At 45.4% G+C, this 9,916-nt stretch overlaps 1 protein-coding gene across 1 annotated transcript in view; it reads right to left on the bottom strand.

Moving 5' to 3' along the window:
* The window catches only part of NAV2 (neuron navigator 2), a 771,558-nt gene that overhangs the window by 577,222 nt on the left and 184,420 nt on the right, over window positions 1-9,916 (bottom strand). The gene's annotated exons all lie outside the window — the stretch shown is intronic.

Here is a 9,916-nt window from a genome sequence, read left to right on the forward strand (position 1 = left end):
CTGGTTCCTGTCTCACCTGCTCTCCCCAGAGCCACTGCCAGCCACTCTCCACAGCCCTGCCTATATAATCTTGCTAAAATGCAAATCTATCATGTCCTTCATTTGCTTGGAAAATCTCTACTGGCTCCTTGTTAACCACATCAATAGGAAAAGCAATGATTTGTTAAGCACTTATTATGTCCCACGCACTGTGCTAAGGACTTCAAAACAGCCCTACAATGGAAATATTAACCACATTTCCAAAATGAAAAAACTGAAGTTAAGACATGTGAAATTGCTGGGCTAGTCATGCAGTGCACAAGTGGCAGAGTGAAGATTTGAACCAAGGTCTGAAATTAACCTCAAAGCTTACATCTTAACTACTAGTCTACATTGCCTCTTGGTTCCTTTTTGCTATAGGATAAGGTCTGTTTCCTGGTATGGAATGCAAGGTCTCTGTTTGCCTCCTCTATGCCACCTCCCTCATTTGCTGCTGCTTCAGACATTGCACAGGGAGCCCTGCAGCTCCAAGTTCCATGCCATTGCTCCTTCCCTGCTGGGAGCCATCCATGATCCCCTGTATCTTCCTGCATCTGCAGATACTGTGTGATCCTCCTTTCCTCAAACTGAATATCTTTCCTCATCTGCAAGACAGGTTTGCTTGTTCCTTTCTCCGTGCTCCTTCACTTCTCTGTCTCACCTCTTTTATTGCTCTCCTTCCATGAGACACTGAGCTCACAGGAAGCAGGGGCTGTGCTATTCAACTTGACTCCTAGCACAGAGCCTGGTGCTGTTGAGTAGGTGTTCAGCATGTGTTCACCAAAGCTGATGGTTACCATGATTACAACCATACACTGAAGTCTGCACTGTGACTACAGCAGGAGACAAACTGGACCAGGACCCACTAGATCAGGTCCCTGCCCTCTGAGAGCCCACAGTCTAATGGGGGAGACAAGCAATAAACAAATAAGTGAATAAACAAGATGCTACCAGAGGCTGGCCAACACTCTGCAGGCACTCAAGCAGAGAGATGCAGTAAGGAGTAACTGGAATGATAAGCAAGGTGGCCTATGACATGGGGCTGTATAAATAGAGACCCAAATGAAGAGGAGGCACATGGGTGGTGTGGGACAGCAAGTGCAAATGTCCTGAGATAAAAACAATTCAGTGTGTCTGTGGATAAGATAGGTCCCAGAGGGGAGAGAAAGAGACAGACAGAAACAGAGGAGGTGGGGGTAGAGAAAGTGCATGTCTCAGAGAAGGTTTCAGTACGTGATATTTCCAGGAGGACAACTACTGAAAAGACAGGAAGAACCTGGTTTCATTCGGGTTTCACCCAGCCCTGCAGGAGGCTGCCAGAGGGAGGAAAATGCCCAGGAACACCCAGTCTGACAGCTGGGACATGCGTGGACATGGTCAGCTGATGGCCTTTGTAGGAGGGAAAGAGAATTGTTTACACCAATGTTTGTCAGCCTTGAAGAAGGGGGTGGATATAATTTTGCTCCCCAAGAACATTTCACAATGACTGGAGGTATTTTTGGTTGTCTCAGCTGGGGATGGGGAGTTGTTGCTAATGGCATCTAGTGGGTAGAGGCCGGGGATGCTGCTAAATAGCCCACAATACACAGGGCAGTCCTCCATCACAAAGATATATCTGGCTCCACATGTCAATTGTGCTGAGGTTAAGAAACCCTGGTCTACACTACATTCCTGGTTGAAATGTTGATGCATCTGACTCTACTCAGCTCCTTGAGTAGGCCTAGGCTGACAACCAGCTTTCTCCCATCACTGAAACTCACTCCAACCCACTTTCCCCCTTCTTCCACCTCTTGCTCAGGAAACGTTCTCACAACAACCTTACCAAGGGAATCCCATTCAGTACCAATCTGTGTGGACACTGGTCCTTGACTTGCAAATACTATGGTCAAAGAGCACTAAACCCAGACTCCACAGGATTGGGAATGAGTTACCTCTACACTCCAACATCAGTTGCCTTCCTTTCTGTTGACCTTTTTGCAGGGACATTCCATTCCCATGAAAGTAGAGGATCTCCAGAAACTAACTATGTTCCCCTTGTATGTGAGACAACCCTTTGAAGTTCCCTTGTATCATAAGAACGGGTTGCCCTTGGGCTCCAGCTACATGCTACTAAGTTTAGCTCACGAATTACACATCAATGCTAGTAGTCAGGCAGGGGGCTTTAAGCCATTGGCCTGAAATACTCTAGTCTGCAGCCTGGCTCCACCACCACCGTGAGTAGCCTGCTCCTTTGTTGACCTCAGTTGTCTCATTAGTGAAATGGGAATCATAATATTTACATGGTTGTTTACGAGGAATAGTGATTATATTAATATAAATCACTTAGTAGATGTTCAAAGTACTGCTGCTAGTATTATTATTATGCCTGAGCTGGAAGAAGAATTAGAAATCACCCTGTCCAGCCTCTTTATTTTATAGATGCAGATGCTGAGGCCCAGAGAAAGAAATAGATGGACTTGTTTTCTGGGTTTCGAGATGGTAGAGGAGACATTATACTCACATATTACTGATGAGAAAACAGGCCAGCAGTGAACCAGGTGAGCTGAAAAGCTTGGCCTTTCTGGGCAATGCCACACAGTTAGTGCTGGGTGATGCCCCGTGTTACAATTCTGGCCATCTGTGAATCCTGATCCCCAGACCAGAGTCCTGCACAGCAGCTCCACAGTGGCTCCCATTCCAGAAAAGACCTTTCACTGCCCAACTTTCCACTGGGCTAGAAATGGGCCGTGAGTCTCCCTGCTAAAAAATTTGCTGTCCTAGGGCTCAGTCCTTATGCTTCCGTTACTTTCCAATGCTTTTAGTGGCAAACACCACAATTGCTTTTGCACTAACCTATTTTTTTTTCTTTCTCTTTATCCTCTATCACTCCCTTGGTGATTTCCTCAACTCTCACAGCCGTTAATACCATCCATATACTGGAAACTCCCAAACTTACTAAATCCCATTGATTCTAAACCACACATTTTTTCCACATTTTAATATCTCTGAAGTTGCAATGTATCCTAGCTTACTGGACAGTGCTTTTTCCTGGTAGTAAATAAAATAATGGTCTTATAGTCAGTGGTCTCTTTGATTTGATTACATATTGGACATATTTACCCTGAGAACACACCTTTGAATTCCAAACTCAAAAATCACAATGGCTTTTCAACACGTGACTTGGACTAGTGATAGACATCTCAAACACAAATGAGTATAACTGAATTTCCAACCTTTCAGTCTCCCCCATCTCAGCAACTGGCAATCCCATCCCTCCAGTTGTTCAGGCCAAAATCTTGGAGTTACCATAGACTCCTTTCTTTCTCTTGTAATCTACATCCAATCTGTCAACAAATTCTGCTGGCTCACTTAAAAATAAATTCTGAGTCCAATCATTTCCTACCAATCTGCTACCACCATACTGAGGCAAGAAATTCTTGTTTCTTACCTAGATTATCTGCATTACCTCCTAACTGGCCCCCTGCTTCTCTGACTAACTACAGTCTTGGCTCAGAGCAGCAGCCAGAGTGAGCCTGTGATTGAAACAGCCCTAGCTCCCTGCCCAAATCCCTCCCTGCCTCCTCACTCTGGTTCATTTTTAAAGTAACTTATAATTAGGTTCTATTACATATATTTTTTTCTTTCCATGTCTATCTTCTGTTTCTCCTACCAGAATGTGAGCCCCATGAAGTCAAAGATTTTATTTCTCATGTTTAGCACCTGATCCCTACTTTCTAGAACAGTCTATATATTTCTTCAGTACCTACTATATACCAGGCAATAAATATATGAACACATAGAAATAATAATAATCTTTGTTGGACGAATATTATAAATATTTGTTGAAACAATATATATTGATATTAATAAATACTAGTTGGTAAATGAAGTATACATAAATATTTGTTGAGTGAATCAGTTTTCACAGGATAATGCTTTCAAGGGAGCAATGACTTTCAAGTCAAACTAACCTGAGTTCAGATTCTGAATCTACTACTTCGTGGCTGTGGGACTTGGGATATTCATTTAAACTCTCAGCCTGTTTGTAATCTGTATAATTGGAAGACTAAGGCCTACCTTTCAGGGCTGTTTTGAGTTAATGTGCCTACAGTGCCTGCACAGTCCCTGACACATAGCAGATGCTTGGTTTTTTATTGTTTATTACTTTATTACTGTTGTTCCAACCTCTACATTTAGCCACGGAGCTCTGGAGCTTTTCACAAAACCACAGCACGTTTCCATGGAAGGTGAACTCAGGGCAGAAGCACAGTGGTGTCAACGCTTTGGGGGCGGGAAGACTTGGATTCGAGTCCACGTGATTCCATCCATCAGCAGGGTGACCCTGGGCATGCCATTTAACCCCTCTGAGCTTCAGTGTTCTCAGGCATGAAGAGGAAATAATGACCACATCCATTTCAAACAATTGCTGTGAGCCCTTCTGGTGTGCATGATATGCGTGTGAAGCACATAGGGCGCAGTCAATTCTAAGCAAATGCTACCTTGCATTATTATCATCTAACCTGACAGAGCTCAGTCCCTGGCTCCTGAGGCCCAGGGTGCTGCTTTGAGCTTCCTGCCAGCCTGCCTGCCTGTGGACACACACAGTGGTAGGAGCTTGCCAAGGCTGTCCTGTAACTACAGCTACCTCCTGAGAAACAATCACACCACACCCCACACAGAGGCCGTCCCCACACTGCCTCCTTGCTGGGGTCACCAGAATGCTAATGCCAGGCTATGGTCCTGCCTGCAAGTGATCTTCCTCACCACTTCCAGTGGTGACAATGGTGACTTGGTCAGGGGACTTCTGACCCTCCAGCTGCCACCGGTGTGCTTTGTTGGGCCGATGGTTTCCACTGGGGGAAGGGAGATAGACAAATGCTGATTTTTTCCATTAGAAATATCCCATGACCTTCCAGCAACCTCCCACACCCCTAGAGGAGGAGGTACATGGCAGTAAAAAAGATGTTTTGTTTTCTTTCTGTAAAGAAAAACGATGCTTTGTGTAAATTATCTTTCTGACTGGAACCTAACTAATTCAGAAGTTAGAACACCTATGCAGGGCAGGAGGCCTGCTGGTCTCTTCACCGGTCACTGAGTGATTTGAAGAGGTTACTGTGTGAGGGGCTCAGGACAAGGGGGTGCCCTGTCCTACTCCCTCTGCAACTTGTACCCCACATCAGCCACCAAGGGGAACGCTGGACCTCTGTGCTGGTGCTCCAGTGGTCACTAGGGCAGAAAAGTTCCTGCACCCCTGGGACGTATATCCTAGTTGGGGAGACAAGCCCCAAAAGACATAAAGACATAAACAAGGTAATTTCCATTAAGGTAAGGGCTCCAAAGAAAAAGGTGACATGTTAGAGAATTACTGGCGATGGGGCAGGGCGGGTCTCAACTACTACTGTAATTGAGGTGGTATTGGGGGGTCTCCCAGAGGAGGTGACACTTCCATATCCTTTCACTCAAGTACACACGTTCTCAGGGAGCAGCTGTACCCTCAGCACTAAATCTACCGCCCAGCAAGAACTAGACAACCATGCCTGTGTGTTAAATGTTAGTGTTAGTCAATGCAATGAGACATAGCTGCTTGTATATCTAAATGTTTCTTAACCTTATGATTAACCCAGTAACTTTAGCTCCTGCTTTCCAAGAGCTAATCCAAGGAACAGACTACAGTGAAATTTTCATGGGGCACCAATAACATGAGAAAAATAAAGACAATATTGGGAGTTTTTATACAAAGATCTAAGAATTGTTTAGTGTTTACTCTGAGATTAAGTTCTTTCTGACTTGGAGTGTGTGTGTGTGTGTGTGTGTGTGTGTGTGTGTGTGTGTGTGTGTGCCAAAATGTCCTTTCTTTTATAAAATAATGGTGCTGGCTGTTCATTTTTTAGGTTTCTTTTTCTTTAATTTTTTTCTTGGCAAAATAAGTTTCTTCTCATTCTTTTATTTTTTGAGATGGAGTCTCACTTTGTCACCAGGCTGGAGTGCAGTGGCATGATCTCGGCTAACCGCAACCTCTGCCTCCTGGGTTCAGGTGATTCTCCTGCCTCAGCCTCCTGAGTAGCTGGGATTACAGGCGTGCACCACCACACCAGGCTAATTTCTGTATTTTCAGTAGAGACAGGGTTTCACCATGTTGGCCAGGATGGTTTCGATCTCTTGACCTCATGATCTGCCCGCCTCAGCCTCCCAAAGTGCTGGGTTTACAGGCGTAAGCCACTGCGCCCGGCCTTTCCATTCTTAAAAAATATTTTTGAGAATTCAACAATCTGGGAACCACTGTTTTATAGACTTCTTACTTGGCAGCTTGAAGGCTAAAGGAAAACTAGCTTTGTTTTGGAAGGGAGCTGGCAAATGCCTTCCAGTCGCCTCTGTGCACCTGCTGGAGTCCATCCCTGGTTTGGGAGTGTGGGATCATTGGGTTTCAGGTCTTTGGAAGTCAGACAGTGTGTATGAGAAGTGGACTCACCTGCAGTCTCAGGAAAGGATGAAAAATAACAAAGAGATGTAGCGCACTGTTCCCTCAGCAGCGTCCCTAAACTGCAAAACGCTCCTTATCACTAAAAATTGCTGGGGATGAGAGAAGGCAAATACCAGAAGGTCATGAAAAGAACTGCCCAGAGTCCATGAGAGCTGATTTACAGCAGATTGATGCAAAAGATCTCCTCAAACCACTTCCATTTCTGCTACCATTTTTCTTTCCCCTTTGTCCCTCCTTGGCCCCCTCCTAGATTGAAAACATGAAATTGGGATAGGAGAAGAGGCCCTGGGAGTGTGCTGTTTCCTCGGTACAAAAATTATTAATCCTTCATGCTTGCCACATACCACAGAGTGGGGAACGTGGCTTGATTTCACAAAGCTCTGAGAAAACTTCCCCACTGCCATGTCCCTACCATTTGTTAAGAGAAACAACTGTAACTTGATTCCCAGGATTGTGTGTGTATGTGTGTCAGCGCAGAGAGCTATCTCCTTGTGACTTGGCTGTACCCTCAACCCCACAGAGAAATGGCAGGGAGGTCTGCAGAACTCCCCTCTGTAGGAGTGCTGGTGGGAAGTGGGCTTGACCAGTCAGAAGGGACTAGGAAAAGCAGTTTCAATGGGCTGGAGAGTCTGATGTCTGTCCACTGGAAAGTTGAAGCTCATTGGACTTGATACAGACTTGGGAAAGTTAAAGGCAAGGGAGTGTGGCTATTGGCTGGGAGATAATGAAAGATGGAGAGAGAGAAAGAGAAATGTATTACTCCATTTTCATGCTGCTGACAAAGACACACCTGAAACTGGGTAATTTATAAAGAAAAAGGGGTTTAATGGACTCACAGTTCCACATGGCTGGGGAGGCCTCATAATCATGTCAGAAGGCAAAAGGTACAGTTAACACGGCAGCAGACTACAGAGAATGAGAGCCAAGCAAAAGGGGAAACCCTTTATAAAACCATTAGATCTCGTGAGACCGAGACATTACCAGGAGAACAGTATGGGGGAAACTGCCCTCATGATTCAATTATCTCCCACAGGGTTCCTCCCACAACACGTGGGAATTATGGGAGCTACAATTCAAGATGAGATTTGGGTGGGAACACAGCCAAACCATATCAAGAGAGATAAACAATAGAGATGGTGGGGGCGGGGGGTGGAGAAATATGCCATAGCATGGAGAAATAAACCAACTCTCCCTCCCCAGCAGCAGCCAAGGAGCCATGAACCCCAGGGACCTGGGACTTCCACAGAAATGTTGGCCTGAGAAGGAAAGCTGGGATGAGGAAGAGTTTCCACTACCTTACTCCCAGGGTTTGTGGGTACAAAAATGGTATTTTCCAGATACGGACTTTGCGTGACAGAAAGAGTTGGCCCAGGGAAGTAATGGACCTCAGCAGAAAGCTGGAATGAACTTCAGATTTTCTAAGGGGCTGCCAAGCCAGTGGTGGCTTCAGGATCAAGTGCAATCAGCCAGGTCAGGGGACTGCAGGAGAGCATCCCCAGCCATCCTGGGAACTCTGAGCAAGCGGGAAAGACCTCTACTGCAGAGTGGGTTTTAAGGGTCTGCCAATAAGCACAAGCACACCAGGCAAGTAGGAACTGTCCTTCCCTCTATTTTCTCCTTCTTTATCCAATCCTGGAGTGTGCAGTCAGTAAACAACGGGTGAAAAACGAACAGAGAAAGGGAGAAGCCAATCATACTCATTCCCCTGAAACGAGGCTAGCTCTGAAGCTGACTTTAGAAATAGAAGGGGAGAAGATTGATCTCCAATTCAAATGCAGAGTTGGAATTAACACACAGGACCGGGAATTCCAATTACAGAACTGAGACTGTGTTTTGTGACTTCAAGTTATGCAAGACATTACCTAACAGAGGGTGAAAACATTGTGGGACCTCTTTGAGTTTTCACTGCAGGGAAGAAGAAAACACTGGGAGACAAAAATGAAATCGTGTTCTGCTCATTCCAAGAGTTATGCTTGATTAAAATACACAGTGAATCAGGATCCAGGAGGAGCTACAATGGCCCTGGGGTCATTTTTTTAAAAGACAAGGCAGAAAGGACAGGTCTGCCTTGGTGACACTGTGGCAGTAGGGCCATGTGTGGACCTCTTAGCATGATGCTGAGAGAGAAGGTGCCCTTCTTCTGGGGCAACATTTCACAATGCCCACCCAAACCTTTGCACCTCCTGACAGGGAGATGGGGAACATTATCAGGAGAGGTGGGACCTATCCCCGAGACCTGGGCCTCCACCCTGGGATACTCATCCAGCTGCCCATAAGCCTGAAGACTGGTTTTTCTGAACTACCAGTCTCAGCAGATCATCAGATAAATACCTGGGATTCCATATCAATGAGGGAGAAAGGTTAAACTTCCTCAAAGGAAGGGAGGGCAGGTAGGTTATCTCCAGGAGGCATTTTTTGTCTCCTAGATAAGAAAATGCAGAATGAGGGCATTGTTTCATGATGTGACGGGTATTTCTCCAACCACTTCTTCTGTGGGAACAAGACTATCCCCGCAGTTTTGCCTGCAACCCCCTCACTGAGAGAAGTGCCTGCTTTGCAAAGATGGGCAGGTTCTTACTGAAGTTGCTTCATACCTTGGGGACTCCCCAGCTTTCTAACTCTCTTCCCCTGCATGGCTCCCTGGGCACACAGACTTGTCAACACCTTTCTAAACAAGATGTGTGGTTTCCACATCACTAATGACAGACCGCAGTCCTCACTTCCTCCGCCTGAACCCCCTCTTCTATTTCACTCAGAACAAGTTTGATGTCTGGCTGAAGGAAGCATATCTAACATCACTTAAGAAATTCATGCTAGAGTTGTTTGGGGTTGGCACATGGCAAAGCCTGGGCATTTCTGATGATCTGAAACATGGTGTAGGAAAGAGGCCACTGGAGACCAATGCGTGACTTCAGCTCTGCCACCTGCTTGCTGTGTGTCCTTGGGCAAATCAATGCACTTCTCTGGGTCCCAGTTTCCCCATCTGTCAATGGTACAGGTTGGACAGAAAAATCCTTTCTAGCTCTAATGAACTCCAGTTCTGTGAAATCCACTCTGGCTTAGGATGCTGCACTTTAGCTTGAATTTATGACCCAGACAACTATTTGAACACCAATTTGATACTTCTTTCATGGAGAAATGAATATCATTCACAGGGTAATAACCAGGAAGTCAATGCAAACCCAGGACTAACAGGAAGAAAAACACCCCGCGTCTCCAAACTTGCTAAATTTAATTGTGTTTACACAACATTGATCTTATACCACTCCAAACACTAAGCTGTGAGTGTCTGTTAGCTGAAGCCAAAGAGCCTGGATATCACAATTCTAAATAACAATTGTAGAAAGCCCAGAAACTTATAAAGAATTAGCAGGAAAGAGACACCATCTCCTAGGTAAGTCCTTAGAGCTTAAGAAAATTTGAGAGTGGGGTGCTGGG

Source organism: Piliocolobus tephrosceles, chromosome 13 (assembly GCF_002776525.5).
Source record: "Piliocolobus tephrosceles isolate RC106 chromosome 13, ASM277652v3, whole genome shotgun sequence".
Lineage (NCBI taxonomy): Eukaryota > Metazoa > Chordata > Mammalia > Primates > Cercopithecidae > Piliocolobus > Piliocolobus tephrosceles.